Consider the following 19,862-nt stretch of genomic DNA (forward strand, 5'->3'; position numbering starts at 1 on the left):
TAATATTATTCATAAGGCCCGCAGTTGGGCATGTTTCTAAATTAACTGTGACGGTAGCAAAATCTGATAAGGACTTTCTGGCTTGAATATTGTTATTGAAGTCACGTTACTAGGGAAGAGCTATAATAAGCATGGCTGAAATGGACAAAGTCCTTTTTGTTTGGCATTGTGGATAGTCGTGAATCAACTTTAGAATTGGGTGGAGGGCGTAATGTACAGCTTGGGCGTGCGGCCTTTTCAAAAGGAAATACCGTTGACGGAAGTGTTTTAAGGGCGAGATGAGATGCTTGATATGATAACATTAGCACGTGCTGTGTGTGGTGTGTGTGTGTTGTGTGTGTGTGTGTGTGTGTGTGTGTGTGTGTGTGTATGTGTGATTTCCTCCCAGCGTTTTCATTGTTTCCAGTCGTGTCAGGATAGAAAGTGACGCTGAAGCTCACGTGAGAGATTGGAAAGGATTTAATTTAGGGCGTCAGTGAAATTAGTTAAAATTAATAATTCCTTTTAAGTATCGCACTCTTATTTCCTTAACACGTGTGTTTGTCAAGTGCTCTTATTTCCCTGATCTTTCTCATGCCCTACATTGTATATAAATATATTTCTTCCTTATTTCAAATCGGTGTGTTTAGATATGTATATATTTTTACGTTAGACTAGACTAGGATGGCGTTAATTTGATATGTTAACGTTACATGGCAATATATAGGTAAAGAAACGTTATGATGGTTGGCAATACGCATTTTTTTGCGATTTTTCGTCGTTTTTTATTTATAGCTAAATCAATTGTTTGTAACGGATATTATGATAATGTTTATGCGACCAGAACACCAAAACATGTTGAAGATTTTAATTCCACATGAATTCATTGGTAATGTGTACACATCACTTCTAAACAGTAATTTTAGGAGTGTAAAAGAAAATGAGAAGTGGAAATAATTATGTATAATAAATCGCTGATGACGATTTCATGTTATTAACTAAGACATAGGGACATGGAAGAACTTGGCATTGTAAAAGATAATTAATGAATATATTTTCGAAAGATACTTGTATACATCTTTTGAAAAATAGTTAGACTTCCATGGCTTTTCATGAGGGATCGTAGATGTCAACATAAGACAAAAACAATATTGAGAAATTTTGACATTTAAGATGCTCGTAGGTGTACGTATAGAGAAACTGATTGGTAGAGGCAGCCATCGACAAGGGCACCAACCTCTACTCGGCATTAGACAATGTTTTTGCTTTTAAGAGTAGGAGTGTGTGTGTGTGTGTCATAGAGGCAAACATCACCTAGGAACCCCAAAATGGATCATACTTTTTCATGTATATACCAAACATCAGAAGTGTGATTTCAGTTCACTATCTGTCATATCCATAGTTCATATTTTCTCATATAAGATAAGTTTTGCATTTTATCTGCTCAGCACTCTAACAGAGTTGCCCTTGTAAAATTTGGCTGCCGATAAAACCTTCAGCGAGCCACATTTACTTCATAACTCTGAAGCAGTATGACCTATATAGCTTTTGTTTTGTATCTGCCAGCCACTTTTATGATGACCTTTGTTTTTTCCCTCTCTTATATAATTACATTTTTTGTAATTATGTCCAAGATGACACGGCGGCGTATCTTGGCATTGACTTCTCTCTCTCTCTCTCTCTCTCTCTCTCTCTCTCTCTCTCTCTCTCTCTCTCTCTCTCTCTCTCTCTGATTGTCCACAAAACCTTTTGTTTTTGTGAGAGGAGATCGGAGTTGTTCGTTAAATTCCATATGGTCATTCGAGGTAGCTTTGAGATCTAGTGCTGGAAGTTAAGACGTGTTTTTTTATTTTTTGTATGGTTGTATGATGCCAGTAACTAGTTTTTCTGTACATGGTTCACTAAATTTAGTCAATCAATTTCTCTGGCGCCAGGACTGTACGAGGAAACGTATTAATCTTTATATATAATTAATATATATAATTATTATTATAATATATTATTATATATTAATACATTATTTATTTACATATATATCACATATATATATATATATATATATATATATATATATATTATATATATATATATATATATATATATGTGTGTGTGTGTGTGGTGTGTGTGTGTGTGTGTTGTATGGGAGGTTGAAACTCGCGCGTTCGGTTGTCTATTGTATAGGAATCAGGTAAAGTGTATAATTATAAGAGTTGCATAAGTGTACGGTGGTTGGCATAAGAAGAACTGGAGGGCTAAGAAATGTTGAGATATATAAAAATAGCAAAAGGTGTCTTGGGATGGTTCGGTCATGTGACAAGATTGTAGGAGGACTGATTGATCTTGAGTATACAGTTCGGAAATACTATTGCTAGAAAGAATAAGAGACACCTAGAAAGTACTGGAGAGTGTATGAAAGTGGAAGCCATACGGGTGAGAAGCGCAGTGGAGAGTTGGATGTATAATATGTTATTAATGATACATCTTTACAGATGCATGAGCGGATAATGATGTAGCATTTTCTGCATGTGTGGTTCATTCGTGATTCAGCCGTTAAAGTATGAAATATATTTTCTCTGGAGCCACACCCTATTAAAAGAAACAGTTTAAGTTTAAATTTTAATATATATCTGTTGTTTTGGATATGCGACTTTATATATATATATATGATCATTTTGACTCATCGATTTTTGTTACAAAATGTGAGATTATCACGTTCGTGCTGGTATAAGATGACTTTCGGTCCATTTAAAGTTATACCGGCCCTTTCTATAAAGAAATTTGGAGATGAATAAAACATTTGGACTATTCATTAAATCAATTTATATTGTCATTACTTGTATTGGTTGTGAAATTTCACTTCTGATGTCGACCTGAATTGTCAGTGAGATTAAGGTTATCTTCATCCACCCAGTCTGATATGTGTGTGTGAATTCACGATTTTCTTCATGCGAAGCAAAGCAGACCCCCAGCCCCTTTCCCCACCCTTCCCCTTCCCCTCCCCCTCCCTGCTCCCTTCTTTCCTCCATGCACAAGGACGCTTACCTGCGCTCAACTCCCCCCTGCAGAGAAACTTATTTCCGGGCTAGATGGATAGGAAAACGTTTCCCTAAGCAATCTGTTTTCGTTCAGCGTCTAGTCGAGATTTGCTTCTGATGGATGTTGTTTATGATCCTTCGTCATTGTGAATCAGAAATGTTACTTGTTTGTTCAATTTTGCATTTGTGAGACCATACTCATCGGGAGTGTGGTACTTCAAAACCTCGCCGATGAACCGTTTTCTAGAAGCGAGAGGTTTTGACATCGTTTTCTAATCCTGGTAGAGGGAAGAACGGCTTTGGCACGGGAGTTCGTTTTGGGGAAGGATGGGCCGTAGGAGGTAAGTAACGGAGGTTAGGGGAGAAACTGATGGAGGGGGAGGGGGCGGTGTTGAAAGATGGAAGGGGGAGGTTAGACACCGCACATGTTTCCGTGGGCCTTCAAGGTCTACAGCCTGCAGCGTTCATTCCTCGGTCTGGAAGGGTGGAATTTGGGTGTCGTGTTCTTGGAAGAGGGCACGACAGGATAAAGGTAATGGGCACTAATGCGAGAGGAAGCCGTACTATATGCTGATGACTATATATAAATGTCCCTGGCTGTGGGCGTGTTGACCGTTTGAAAATCCTGTTTGTTACCAGTCATAATTCCAAATGATTTGGCTCTTATAGTGGTACTCTGCTTAGTGCATGAATTGGCTGCCTAAGTGTGGTCATTTTTAGACGAAATTAATGCTTCACTAATGACATGAGTCATTACAGAAGTATTTGTAGGAAAAGGAAATTCTCTCTCTCTCTCTCTCTCTCTCTCTCTCTCTCTCTCTCTCTCTCTCTCAGCTGCATTTATATATTTGCTCATAATTTTTTACTTAAAAAAAACCCTCGTTTTCTCGTATATTATTGAAATTTATTTTTGACATCTTGAGTCACCCCAGGGCGTGTGACGTTATTACTATTTGTCTACATCTGAAAATATTTCCTTGTACCAAATGTGAATAAATGTGTTGATTTACTTTCCAGTGATACGGATACTGTATATTTCAAACGTGGGGGGCCGTGGTGGGGCCAGTCTTCTGATTACGAGCGAGTGGTGATTGAAAGTTCAAGAGGTCTGTGGTGACGTCATGCTGTTTTAGTTCGTAGGCCCATATAGTGACTCATGTTTGTGAAAGTAGGAAGGGGATGAGGAGGGGGGGAGCCGCGGATATTCGAGATATGGGTTTAATGGCGAATAACATACAGAATTTGGAAGAAGGTGCGACAGATCTCATCTGCTTGATAATAGGACTGAAGGGAGGCGGTGGACTAGGGCGGGAGGGAGGGAGGGAGGGGTGTCGTGTTGACGTCGCTGGAGGAAACTGTTCATATCCAGTATCTCGATTCTCGAGCCCAGTTAAGGGAATCTCAGTTCAGTCGAGTGGCTTGGAGCGCGTGCATTCAACCAGCCAGTTGAGAGAAACGATTGTTAATGGAAGGGTTTGGTTTGCCCTCTTTTATTATTGATTTATCCAGGATATGTATCGCATGTTGGTGATCACTTTCATAAGATCCTGATTCTTTGTTGACGTGAATTGCAGTGGAAACGTCTTTGCGGCGAGACACGTGATGATTGCTACAGGAAGTGACGGTAGTGGTAATATTTTAATGTGACAGTGAATAGTGTGAGACTTCTTGTTGATGTAGTTCCTCAAAATGTCTGTAACAACTTATTGCAGTGTTTACAGAGGATATCAACCGTCGTATCTCAGGTAAAGATTTATTATTATTATTATTATTATTATTATTATTATTATTATTATTATTATTATTATTATTATTATTATTATTATTATTGAACACATCCAGGCATTTAATTAAGAATAAAAATCGTTATTGAAAATTATATTCGTTTGAGGTTTTCAAATTTAATTTTGAATGTAATGGAAGTGACTTCATTATGTTAAGATTAATTTTCGTGTTTCACCGTAGCCTTGCACCAATCATTTCCTTGTTTGTGCTTGTAGGCTAGGCTTGCAAAAGCAAACATCCCATTTGCTTGATCACTGGACTGCGGTAACATACCAGGAACTTCGGGCTAATGTTATTCATTGACTTTTCATGAATACTAGGTCAAGACGGAATTACCAGGCTTGTGGGAAAGTTGACTGAATTATGGAAGCCATGATTATTTTGTATTTTACCGGGAAACTGTATTTATTCTTACTCCACGATCATTAAGTGAAGCAGTTTCGGCATTTATATTGGTGGAGGAGATTAGTCATTCTTATCTAAGATGATTAATCGTTTGTCATGAATACGTGTTGTAACATTTACGTCAGCTGGTCATGACTTTTCATGAGATGTTTTACGTAGCCACGCATTTCCTCCCCAGCCAAAAGGACACAAGACAGACGGAGGTCTCCCTACAAAAAGACTTCGAGAAAAATATAGATAAAAAAGCAATCAATCGTTTAGCAATTTGTAAGCCGTCTCGAAACACGACTTGGCTAAACAAGAGCACTGAAGGAGGAGGATTTTATATTCGCGTTTTGTGTTTGAAGTTGATTTTTTTATATATATGCATATATAAAATGTTTCGGCAATGTTAGCGAGCTGATTATATTATTTATTATTATTATTATTATTATTATTATTATTATTATTATTATTATTATTATTATTATTATTAACGCTTGTGTGATTGCTCCAATAAAAGTTATGCAGAGTGATCATAAACTATGTGGAAATAACATGTGAAGGATATACATTTTCTGTCGTTTGAAGAAGTAATTCAGGCGAACATTTTGGTCGACGCCTCTGGGTGGAGGGACCGTCGTGATGGAGACGTCCTTGCTGCCTCCTGGGGGATGTCGGAGAAGCCTACAATTTGAGCAACCTCTGCTGGGAAGATAATTGCTTAAGCTCGAATTGGCTCAGTTGTTATTTAATGGTGCTCTAAGAGGACTCGCTTGTCCTTTCTTGAGGCACTAATGAAAGGACATGTTTTCCTAGATTTGTTCGGTTCTGACGATAATTTCTCTATCTGAAATTTAATCCACAAGTTTTAAGCATCATTGTCGTAAGCGTTGGTGATTATTAATGTTAGGTTAATGTTACAAATGATATGCAAAATGGACCCTTTAATATTGCTAAAACTGTCCTGCAATGTATATGATTAAACTAGTTAAAAGTAAATTATTAAACTATTCATGCCATGAAATTGCATTAGTAGTTTTGTTACTTCCTTTTAATCACTGTGGTATCAATTCAGTTTTGAGGGGAAAATATTTTTATTACCCTTGAATTAGTATTGGTTTGTTGGTTCATTTGCATGCTGTGCTCTAACCTTCAACTTGTCTCATCTTGTTTTCTCGTTTCAAGGGTTGTTTCGTTGTGGTATGTCAGTGCTTTTGCAAATTAAAATAAAGAATTAAAACTTTATCAGACCAATGCAGCCATACCATTACAATGCGATTTTCAGATTTTGGTTATTTTTGAGTAGGCCCCACATCAAACATTACTTTTGTGAACTGCTCTTTCGGCCCAGTTTCCTTTAGGGAATCCCCATTATGAGCGAGAAAAAGTGGACTGAGCTCCAACATTTCATTCTGCTAGAGAGAGAGTGTGTGTGTGTGTGTGTGTGGTGTGTGTTGGGGGGAGGGGTGGGGTACTCAGATTACTCCCATGTCTTGATATTTTACCTGAGTGCCCAAATCGGTGTTGATTTGATGAGTTTTACCTTGTAAGATTCGTTAAATTATATCTTTCATAGGTTTACCTTGGATGCACTTTTTCCTCCTAACCATTAGATCGAGCCCTTCTCTTGACTGTATGCTGTGTATGTTGCTAGTTTTATAATTGGAAATAAGGGTAAATCAAGTCTTCCGTCGAATAACCATCGAAAACGAGTCATTCGCAATACTAAATTAAAGAGTGGATTAAACTACTTATCACTTTGATCAGTTGCGGGGAGACTGAACGACCGATGATGAATGGGTGTCTGCCTTTGAATGTGCTGGTAAGATCTTTGTTGAAAACCACAAATCTAGTTTTTGAAGGTGTGAGGGACGGAAATATTCCCAAGACGCGAATAGCAATTTTGCTCTTATATGGGGTTCAGTAAGTTACTTCTTAGATGGGGTTCAGTAAGTTACCGATTCTTCATTCTTTATAAAGGTTCCTCTCTAGCCTCTCTTTCTCTCCAGAGCTGCATTCGCTTTAGAAGCCGTGTAAGAAATCATATTGCAGTAATATTGTAACCTTGAATCCTGCCATAAAGGTCAGCTGCCAGTCGGTAGCGGATCTCAGTCACTAATAAGGAACTGTAAAACCCCCCTTCCAATACTCATTCCTGCCAACATGGCAATAAATGGCAGAGGAAAATAACTGATGTTATGATATTCTGTCGGAAAATTTATATATGTATATATTTGTGTGTATGTGTGTTGATGTAAAATCTCTCTCTCTCTCTCTCTCTCTCTCTCTCTCTCTCTCTCTCTCTCTCTCTCTCTCTCTCTCAATAGTTACCTTCGCTATTTTCAACTATTTTTGTTTGGGTGGAGTTGCTGGCTTCATGTAATGATTCTTTGTATACACACAGACTTTAGATATTTTTTAGATTGATAAGTTCGCCCGTTCCGTTATTTTATCACTCAATTTTTGCTGAAGATAAAAATTTCGCATCCATGGTAGTTTGTTTCCTCTGATAACGATGCTACTCTTCAATATTTAGAGAGCTTAGCACGAAGTATTCCAAAATATGTTATATTGTATTTTATAAAGAATTTACCTTTAATTTTTTGTTGAACATCTTGTCTTAGTTTCATCGATTTATAGTACGTGATGTATCCATTTAACGACTTTTATTTTCCATGGATCCATCCATCGTCAGTCTCTTAATTGCAATGGATGGTTGACGGCAATTAGCATTTGTCATATGTCCGGTTTAGTGGGCGTCCGCAAAATTACTCTGGGTGAAAATTTCCCATCGAGATACCTCAGGAGAGATGGGTGAGGGAGGGTGCCAGAGAAACCTTAATTACTCTGATTATCATCAATGAAACTTTTACTGTTATTGGCAAAGGGAACTTCATCCCCACCCCCGACCCCCACCACCAATACTGTCCCTTCTTCCGTCGCTTCGCTGCAGTAAGGGAAATATGAGTCTGGGCTGAGTTTGGTTAAAAAAGAAAAAAAAAAAGTTCGTTGAAGAGAAAGTGACGACTGTTCGTGCAAGATCCGGATCCTGCTGTTGGTGACGGTTAAGTGCTTTGAACGAAGTAAGCACTGTTCGGCCGAGAACGTAAATTGGACGTTTTCAGAATTTCGCTCTCTCTCTCTCTCTCTCTCTCTCTCTCTCTCTCTCTCTCTCTCTCTCTCTCTCTCTCTCTCTCTCTACTTTTCTTGAGTTCCTTATTATATGAGTTGTTTTTCTTTCGCATTGAATCAGTCACGAGTTGATTTTTTACCACCCAGGAATGACTTAAACTCTGTGAGCTACCGAGATATGATGTCTAGTTACGTTGTATCCAGTATATTATACAAGCTTGGGGAGGGGGGCGGGGGGGATCTGATAGGTTTGTTAAACAAAGGAGAGGCCTGGGCTGGTTTTATGTGGAAACCTCGTGATGGTATGACCTTGCTGTTCACTTTCAATATTGGGTTATTTGAGGGTAGCCAGATGCATTTCCTGCCGACTTCCTCTAGGTTTCATTGTTACTGTAGTATTGTCTTGAGGAAATGCCGAGGAATTGCCTCTCCCGGATGATTCAATAGTCGGAGTCTGTGTTAGGGGATCTGTTTGTTGTATAACTCTTTTGTTTGAGAGAGCAAATCATACAAGATTAATTTTCCCAGATTTGAACTGGTATTTGTTTCTGTGTACGAGTGCCCAACAAATGCTAAAGGACGTACCATTCGAAGTAACGAATTTCGAGATAGAGAATGTTGAATTTTCTTTCAAGGATCTTGTTGTTATTTGAAGATGGTTTTGAATAAGGCATGCAGCTCACATCAATTTTATTCATATTTGTATTTACACGCAGTTTAAAGGTCATAGAACTTACCACACTAAAGCAGCTTCAGACTTTTGTGTTTTTATATTATTTATGCTTCGTAGAAAATTTGATTTGGTGAAGTAATTATTTAGATTGGCGTTTTGTGATAAGAATATTTAGATTTCTGCGTTCCACATTTTTGGTTTAAACAATAATTACTTGCTAATGAAATTTGGCATTCCCTGTTAAGATAATTTAATTGCTAAAGCGTAGTGTTACCATTGCAGCCTATATTGTCATTTTTCTTATTATCATCTCTGTATTATCCTGTTGATATAAATTAAAAACACCCTCAGGCATCATTGTTAATGTTGACACCGTATCCGGTTATATTGCAAAGTTATTGAAGAAAAAGTATGGCATTCGGTGATGCGCAGACTTCGCTGTTGATTGATCACGAAACTCATAGCCGTTAATAATGAAAGCCTTTCATGTCGCGTGAAGGATATAATTTATTTTTGGAGTCGCCTTCATGCAATCAAGGTTTGAAATTGGATGAACCTCCTTTGCAAGAAACCTCATGATTTCATTTCCGCTGATGACTGGTTCTTGGCCATATACTTGAGAAGAGAATAATATAGAAAGTGTTGCACACGTAAGTGCATGCGCACACGGACAGTCACATGCAGACAATTGACGGGTATTCTCTTTTGGAAATAGTAATTAGCTCCAACTCAAGGTCATTTTCTTGAGCATTCTGGTGCGATTCCTGCCTCTCATCTCTCTCTCTCGTCTCCCTCCTCCTCTTTCTTCTCTCTCTTCTCTCTCCTCCTTCTCTCTCTCTCTCTCCTCTCTTTTCCCTCCCTCTCTCTTTCTCTCTCTCTCTCTCTCTCATATAAAGCCTTTTTGATTTCCGCTTGACGCTTGAGGTTGAATATTGTCGGATGTAGGAAACTATTGCATTTTTCATTTTTATAATCTAGCCCAGATTGCCTCTTGAATGTTGGAATCAGTTTGATTATTTAGTGAATGTGTTTCATGATTTTGGTCTGCCATATTAACTATGATTTACGACTCGTTAGTTGTGTCTCGTTCGTTTTTTTTAAAAATGGCCAGTCGTTCTTCAACCATTTAACTGAAGGCGCGTGTGAACCCTGCGCCAATTATAGAATCAATTAATATTTCGTTTTCTAGTAACGTTTTAGTGATACTTAACTCGCAATTATTATTTTCAAAATTTATTTTTTCTATACGTTAATAAAGTGTCCTATCCGGATTGGTTTAAACTAGAAGACCTTTTCTAGATAGTGACCCCCAAGGGATTTCGGACTAATATTTCTTTAGTTCATTATCTTTATGATATTTACAGTCTTTTGTTTCTGTTTTTACGGTAATCCCCAACGGGCTTGTATAAACACGCCGCAAATGTGGGTACATACCGGGTTAAAACCCCTGGGGATCACTATCTAGGAAAGATCCAAACCGGATATCTTCAAGTGCAAGCAGCGGCCATGTGCTGTAATGAATGTGGGGTTCTCAAACACTTGAAAAGGGTATAGTTTCCTGTATGCACCTTAGTCATAAATCCTTAAATCATTTTAATTTCATTCTGAATTCACTAGCTAAGGTTAATAACATTTAGATACTTCATTCTACAAATTGTTCAATTTTTCTATATATATATATATATATATATATATATATACATATATATATATATATTATATTATATATATATATATATATATATACATATATACATATATATACATAATATATATATATATATATATATATATATATATATATATATGTATATATATATATATATATAGATAGATAGATAGATAGTGTGTGTATGTATATATACTGCATTGACTGAATTTAAAGATGAAAGTAAATTTGGTTTCTATTGTATATAGTATGTGGTTAGTACTAGCATGTATTTTTATGTGCGAACTTGTTTATGCTCATATTTCTCCCTCTGTCCTGCTTGTAAATTTCTTCCGTGTCTTAATTTGTTCTCAAACGTTATTACATTGTCGGGTTTTGAAGGTTACAATTACGGTCTCTTAACGTGTGGTAAGTTTCGCCTATTTTTTTATCCTTGTTTTTTGCAAATTGGCAACACGTAGGTTTTCTGATGTCATAATGGCCTTCATTCCCACTTCCTTTTCTTTTTCAATTCGTTTTTCTACTTTGAGTTTTCATTTCTATCATTTCTGTACTTATATTTTTCTCGCGACGGACGGAAAGATTATTTTCTCAGGACGATTTGTGTAATATATTATTTAAGGTTACATGCTCATTTTTGTTGGAAAAAATAATCTGAATTCCATTTTCTATTTTTGATTGCCTGTGTAATTAAATGTTCGTTGTCCCTTGGCATGGTTCTCTTCGAGTTATTTAAGATGGTGTGAATATTGTATGTCTCTAACCAGAATTATTTCTAATTGTCATTATGGCATATTGACAGTGTAATGCTACTCGCCTCCCCTTAATTGTTGCTAGGGAAGGTGGATTAACAGACATAACGAAAACAGTAGAAACATTTTTATTATCCTTTTCACAGGAGACTTCTATCCCAAAGGGGGATAGTGCCGTCAGTGGACCTCACGTGGTGCACTGTAGGCATTACGTAAGGTCTTTACAACGTCCCTTTTATTGTTCCTCCGTTCATATTCTCTATCTTCCATCTGACGTTCCACCCTCTTAAAATTGTTTCCTAGTGCTGCTGCGAAGTTTTTTTCCTGTTTCACCTTTAAAACTTTCTACTATCAATTTCCCTTTCAGCGCTGAGTGACCCTGTGGGTCCCAGCGCGGACCTTTGGCCTAAATTTTATATTCTATTCTAATTTACATGAGACTTCTCATCTTCTACAGACGCAGATTAGTTGACGTAGGACACAGAGTAAGTTATTTAAAGTTTTATGAAGGCAGTGAGTAGGGCGCTTAGGACGTTGTTAGGTATTCTAGAGTCTATCTTCGTTTGAGCTTGCTATATCTTGCAGTACTTTGTGGGAAACCTAATTCTAGAGTGTGCAATGCAGCTCAAAAAGCGGTTGGCATAAATCCCGAGAATAGCTTCCACTGTAATCATAAAATGCGCAGGAATTGACAACCTTGGAGCAGCGTAAGGCCAGTCCATGAGATAAAATAATGATGTGTTTGGAGTCTTCCAGATACGAGAAGTGTCCCATGCAGGGGTCAATAAGCTAAGGATACGGCGTGTTGGCATTTAGTATAATAGTTTCGTGCTGTACTTTTCAGTCAGTGATTGAATATATGGGACTGTATTCTTCAGACTTTTAAAGATACCGAGGACTTATATAAGTAATTATAGTTAGGTATTTATAACGATGAAAAATATTTACGACGATAGCTAGTTAAAAATTTTGTTTTGCGTGACCATTTTGTAGTTAAAATGATAATGCTTTGATAATAACTGAGTATGTCTGATGGCCCAATTTATCTCTGATTTGGCAGATGAAATTTAATCCATCGATTTATGATTTCGTGATTGAAGGCACGTAAACAAATCCAGCAGTCTTAAAGAAGATTGCAATTTTTTTCAAATATTTTGAAAACTGGAATATTAAGTGTAAAAACTTTAACGAGTTAGGGGAGTGTGCAGTTTTTATTTTTCTTACAGGTTCAAATTTTTTATGCCATAGTAAATTACGTAATACTTATGGTATCTCTAACTATTTTTTCCCCTTCAAAGCCCGACCAAGATCCCAGATATGTGTGTGTATCAGGAAGAATACGACGAACATAGCGATCTCGTAGGCATGTCACATCTCAGGTATGACATAAAAAAAATCATGCTCACATTGTACACGCTCCGTTGGAGGTTAGTCTAACTGCTCCAAAAGCGGCGTGAAGCGTGCTGGCATGGCGGCCGACCGACTGTTCCCGAATGTGAGGTTGGGTTTTCGGAGATAGATTTCGGTAGCTATAACAGATCTTGCGGTGCGGAATAATTCGGTGGGTGGTTTTAGTTTTGTGGGAGGAGGAGGAGGAGGAGGAACGATGGATTGATTGGGATGGTTGGTCGTGATGATGGCTTCATACGAGAAGATGGTTGCATGACTTCTATTTTTATTTCAGGTGCTATTACTTTTTGTGACACTATGCCATAGGTTGAAGTGGTAAAATGAGTCGTGAACAGTGTGGAATGATTGGTGTTTATAGACGATAGTCCTGCTCGGAGATAGTGAAGAAAAATTGCAGAAACAAGTGAAAGAGGTGTTGAGTATTTGTTGAGAGTGAATGTGAGCAAGAATAGGTAAATTAGAATAACTGGAAATCGGGAAGATGGAGAAATGAATGCTGATATGGATGGTTTGAAATGCAAGCAGCTGGAGTAAAGTACAGCAGATGACGATACGATGAAAAAAAGATTAGTCACAAATTAGGTGAATCGGGGAAGGCAGCAAGTTGCGTGCAGGACTTTGGGAGGAGACTTCGGTGTATCATTGAAGTCTAGGCGGATATGTGTGAGAGAACTGTTGTGTCACCTCACCTTTTTGGACGTGATCTCTGGATATTGAAGACAGGATGAGAAATGTGGATACTTATGAGGATAGCGGGTGAGAGTAAGTACTGGAAAATCCTAAGTAGATGAAGTTAAGCAGGTACCAGTAAAGACACGTTTTGAACATTGAGATGAAGGGCCCACTACGTGTAAGGGTTTGATGCGGCCGTGTTACGAACGTTTTCTGTTAAGGAGGTTTCTACACAGTTCAGCAATTAAATTACGAACGGTGCATGTACTGTTCTGTTTTTGCTTAGAATTCGCCTTTTATGGGATTTGATTGTTTTTTTAATTCCATCCATTTTTGTTGGAAAAGATATCACCATTAATAATGATAATAAAAAAAAAAGTCCGATCCCCTTGCGGGGGATTTACGGTGAAGGTTAAGCTTCCAGTTACTGTTGAGAGGGGAAAAAAAAGGAGCACTGCATGCGGCTTCGAGGAGCTGCCTACCCAAAGATAGTAAGTACTTTGCAACTAAAATTTAGACAAATACATTGAAAGAGTATGTTCTCTTATTATTAGTGCAGAACATTCAATCTGGGTAGCATGACTTAAAACAGTAACAATAACAAAGTATTAAAAGATTAATGATAAAGAGGATAGCAATATCTACGTTGAATATAGTGTGTGCGCTTGAAGGCAAATTCATCTGAATTTTTAGTCTTTTGAGTGATTAAGGCAGATGCCAGACTATCTCTGCGCGGACGTGCGGGCATGTGGTTGCTTTGTCATGGCATGCTGCCGGTCATAAATCATTACCTACGTACTTCTCTCTCTCTCTCTCTCTCTCTCTCTCTCTCTCTCTCTCTCTCTCTCGTGTGATACCATGAGTATAGCTGCAAGTGATTGTGATGATTTCTTAATCGAAAACACTAAATTGTGATTGAATCAGGATATGAGAATTGTTCATGAATGTTCTAACAAGAGACGCTGAAAGAACCGAGATTAAGAGTCGCTTGAGTGATGTAAATTGTACGTGTATGGGTTAGGAAGATCTTTTTTGATAAAGGACGTATTTTTCATATTGCTCAACCGTTTTTAAGCTGGGGGATAACGGCATTTTAGTGGAACTCGTGAGTATCTATTTATTTTAAAAAAGTATACAAGTAGCTGAGAGAGGCGAAACCAAAATAAATAAATGTAGCTCGATTTGTAGTTTTATAAACTCCAACGCTGCTTGAAGCAAGGGTTAAGGCTCTTGAAAAGGATCCAGCTCAAGGGTGTAATTTTACTGAATGTCTGAATGCATATCTTGTGTCCGTTACGAGTCGAGTTTCGTTTTTATTTGTTAGAAAGATGATTATCAAAAGGCGCTGAATAATTTTTCAATCCATCTTACTCCTTGAATGTTAGCTAGGTACGTGCTTGGAGTACATTCATAACGCTTTCAGCTTTGTGTAATTGATTACATGACCTGAATACGACGCGATGAACAGGTTATCCTTCTAAACCGACGTGGACTCACTCAGTGGTCAGTGAATTAAGTAAAAGGGCATCAAAGGCGTAACCTCCCAGCGACGCCGTTGCAGATCCTTGTGTCAAGTGCCCGGCAAACGGACGGAAATTCCTGAGCGATCGTTTTGAGTCTGTCTTTTTTTTATACATATAATTTATCTCTCAATTTTTTTTATTTTACTTTAAAGTCACCTGCGTGTATTATGCCATTTGTGAAGTGTCTCGTTTATTCGTTAAGAATGATTTAAAGTAGTGTCTTCACTCATTATTTTTCTTTTTCTTACTTAATCTAACTGTAGTGTGATTCAGATTATACGTTTTTAAGATATTGGTAATGTTTTTCACAACTGGTGGTCTTTTTATCATTAAAATAATTTACTTACTGGAAGCTCTCTCTCTCTCTCTCTCTCTCTCTCTCTCTCTCTCTCTCTCTCTCTCTCTCTCTCTCTCTCTCCTTTAACCTTCACCAATATCCGGTTTCGCTACTGGAATTAGGAAATCAACCAAAAGTCATGTAACTGACGAAAGCATTTCAAGCCCTTGATCGCCGGCTGACGTTTGAGTGTGTGTGTGTGTGTGTGTCCAAAAGATTTTTTTTTTTTAAGTTATATTCGTAGCAAATATTTTTGTGGATTAATGTCGAAATTTAATTTTTTCGTGAGTTTATTTTTCTTTGTTTTACAAGGTGTATCACTGCAAAGGCTACCACCCAGTTACCGTTTTTGGCAAGTAAAGTAGATCAGCAGGTTTGGCTCAGTCAATCCCATCGCAAATAACATAAACAGAGAATATTGAAAGGCGAAGGTTCAAGCACATTTCTCTCTCTCTCTCTCTCTCTCTCTCTCTCTCTCTCTCTCTCTCTCTCTCTCTCTCTCTCTCTCTAAGAAGCTAAATGAAGACTGATATTACAGATAGTAATGTTATGGAAGCATTAATATTTAACAATTAATTTTACTGCTTGACGGTAATTTTCGATGCCGGTCCGATGAAGAGGGACGTTGTGGAATAGGAAAAGGGAAAGTGGAACAACGGATCTCTTCTCACTCTTTCCTTGAGGGCGCCTTTTAGAGATAAGGTGCGTGGGTAGAACAAGTTCGCTAATACTCTGCCCCTATTGGCAGGTTTTTCCTCTCTCTCTCTCTCTCTCTCTCTCTCTCTCTCTCTCTCTCTCTCGAGTTTTTAAAATTATGTATATGTATAATATAGGTATGTATATATTTATGTGTCTACTACATTTATTATATATTATTTCTAGCTATATACTTTAGATATTTTTTATATTATATATATAATTAATAATATATAATATATACTATAATAAGTATATATATATTATATATATGCCACATATGTTTTACATCAAAAGGGAATTTTAGTTGATAATTACTTCAGCGCTGCCCAGGATTCGAGTCGTTGCATGGTATAGAAACATCGAATGACAATGACTTAGACCACCTGGCTATCAAGAGAGAGAAGTTGATATAGACTACTACACATAATGCTAGTTGAATTCGGGTTCATTTCGGAGAATTGATGTTGAGTCGTAGCTAATTATGAATTTATGATCACGCACGTGACCTTTTCATTGCTTGTTATTGACACTACCTATGTAGTAACTTACTCCCATAGAGGGTTATAATTAATGTATGTATAAACACACACACACACACACATATATATATAATTGTGTGTGTGTGTGTGTGTGTGTGTGTGTGTAAAGACTGTTCTTTATCAAACCTAAGATTTATTTTTCTTATTCTTCCTGTAAAGCTCCTTAGTGGTAACCCTCAGTATAATATTGATACATAATGCATGTACGATACTTAAAATATTTTGCCTGCAAGGTAGACCAGCTTCGAATAATATTTAACATGGTTAAATATTGTTATCTGCATATCCTTGTCCATTAATTGTTATATATTTCTTTCGTTACGTTTTCTTTTAAGCTTATAAACGAGTTAAGGTTTACGGTAAGGCAACTGTCTTGTTGTTTATGCCCATCTAGCCTTTTCATCAGTATTACAAAAGCAGATATTTAATAATATGATGGAATCCAGTGAAAAAGGTGTAAGTTCTAATGAAAGGTTTCGGCTTTGTATATGTTTATGTATTGTGCAGAGATTTGATAATTAAGCATGAAAGTCATGAATAAAAATCAGCTGTGTGCTGTAACCGCAGCTTAGCGGTGTGACCACTAATGTTTTGCAGATGTAAGCTACCATGGCTGCTGCCACAAGAATACTTTCTTCTAAAGTGTTTGTCAAGCCCTCTATGCCTTGTGTGGTTTACCTTCACGGACTATTTCTTATTTTATTGCTCTCTGATTTAATGTCAAGAGGAGAACCTTTACGGCTAAGTATCATTGAACTAGACTTAACAAGAGCCATTCTCTCTCTCTCTCTCTCTCTCTCTCACACACACACACACACACACACACACACACGCACACACACACTTTTTTTAAAGTTTTATGATGGTTAGTCGTTTTATAGCTTGTTAAAAGGAATGCTACGCAACCAACGAGAAGATTTGAGATTTTTTTATTGACTGATTTTTTTTATACTAATCATAGTTTATCTTCCGACACGTTTTTTCGGAAGAATAATAAAAAAAATGCAAACTTAATAGTATGCGTTATGTAAGACTCGATATTTTGTAGATCATCTATAGAAACCTAGCAGTTAGCTTGCTATGGTATAAAGTAAAGACTGAATGACTGTATTTTTTCAAGTCCTTAGTATGTTCTTAATAGTCTTCTAACGAGATTGTCGCCATAATTTTAGTCCAACCCCCATTTTTTATGAATTTCAAATAGTTTATCTAGTGGACCAAGACTAGTTTGTTTGTCTAATTGTATAGGCAAGGATCATAGTGAAAATACAGTCCGTCAGTTTGAGTAAGTGATGGAATGTCTTTTTACTGGTAGTGAGATCTAGTCCCTGCGCTGTTTTGAACTGTTTATGGAGAGAGTTATCTACCAACGAAGTCTCCCATGAAAATAGTCAGCCATCATCGTTTGCCAGTGAAAACGGAATATGAGGCTTAAATTTTCTAAGGGAAACTATTGCATTTATACTCTGTGTGACAATCTTCATCCTATGCTAGTAGTAATAGCAGTATTATGTATTCTAGTAAAACAGATTTACTGTACATTTGGAAGTTTTAATATGAGTACTTAATGCATTAAAGCGCATGGTATCTAAATCTTTGATACCATCCCACTGCGTTTACATATGCATTTGTCCTGTGCAGTTTGATAGGTCCACTTTCCTTATATATATATATATATATATATATCTATATATATATATAGATATTATATAATATATATAATATATTATATATTATATATATATATATATATATATATTGTTATGTATGTATGTATGTATGTATGTATGTATGTATGTATATACATACATACATAAAGTTGTGTTTATTTACACATAAAATTTACGCAGAAATTTCTCAACCTGGCTTCATTGTTACGTTTGCATGTGAAAACTGTCTTAGATTTTCCAAATTCCAAAAGTATAAATTCTATTCCAAATAATAAATAAAAAAATAAGTGTTTCTCATTTTTATATTTTTTTCTTAAGTAACTGCGTGGGACTTTCTCCCAGAATGGCTTCGACATCCTTGTTGGCGTTTGTCGAGTCTCTCCCATTGGAAAAATGCAAATATGAAAGTATCTTCCGTTATTTTCTCGTATTCTTTTTCCTCCTCATCCTCTTCATTATGGTGATGATTCATATTATGACGCAGTCAAACTAAAAGTATTAGCCCATTGTACTCGGTATGAATTAAAGAACAAACTGATTCTTCCTTGTTTATTAATCTGAGTAATATCCTGCATAAAACAGAGGACTGGTGTTAGGCGACTTCTATGGCATTAAAGGAAGCGGACGAAGCTTGTAAATTTTAAATAGTTTTGGCATGAAGGTGAAAGATTAAAACGTTCTCAGGTTATCAGCTCTGGAGATCGTGCGAACTGATAATCGTTCGTTGTACCTGGAAAAGGAGACAGATATTCAATCTTTTACCATTTTTAATTTTTTATTTTTTTATTTTTGGGAAAATGTGTTAGGATTTACACAATGAAGGTATGTTTTATTCAATGTGCAGTTCCTACTATGTATTCAGGCTTGAAATGCTGATGTATGTGTGCGTTTGTGTGTGTATTATATATCTATATAATATATATATATATATATATATATATATATATATATATTATATATATAGATTATTATTATATATATATTATATATATATATATAGTTGCACGCTACTTTAACGTATATTTCCTACATTATACTCGGTTCTGAAATGCTGGCATATATACGTGTCTAGCCTATATTATGTATATATATATATATATATATATATATATATATATATATATATATATCATATTGATGTGATGTGCATTGATGTACTATAATGATTACTCACTTGTAATTCGAAGAGCAATGGTGGTGTCAGGGTGTCTGAATGTCCTATCTTAGAGTGGAAAGACAATAATATTGTTCTTCAAACTTTTTACAAGAGTAACGGTGACTCTTCTATATTTGGTTTCTTTGCACCCAAAGGTTTCCCTTTTGAAAAATATCGAGATAATACGAGGAGGCCATTGATGTTTCTGTTGAACACACTTCTCGTCGATTCTTGATGGATAAAGTGAGCAATAAGACTTAGCGATGATTAAAGGCGAAGGGTATGCCGGGTCTTGCTGGTTGATGGAAGGCAAAGGGATTTATGGAGGTGTGACCTTCACAATGATTGTTAACGCCATGACTATATATCTTGCTGCTGCGACGCCGCAGGATAATTTTATGTAGCCACCAAGGTTGTAAACGCCTCTTGGATGATGAACCGTGA

The 19,862-nt window shown here is 36.7% G+C and overlaps 1 protein-coding gene across 8 annotated transcripts in view; it reads left to right on the forward strand.

Annotated features, from left to right (window-relative positions):
* The window catches only part of LOC135223602 (mucin-2-like), a 1,092,597-nt gene that overhangs the window by 994,099 nt on the left and 78,636 nt on the right, over positions 1-19,862 (forward strand). The gene's annotated exons all lie outside the window — the stretch shown is intronic.

The sequence above is a fragment of the Macrobrachium nipponense genome, chromosome 10, assembly GCF_015104395.2.
Source record: "Macrobrachium nipponense isolate FS-2020 chromosome 10, ASM1510439v2, whole genome shotgun sequence".
NCBI classification, from domain to species: domain Eukaryota; kingdom Metazoa; phylum Arthropoda; class Malacostraca; order Decapoda; family Palaemonidae; genus Macrobrachium; species Macrobrachium nipponense.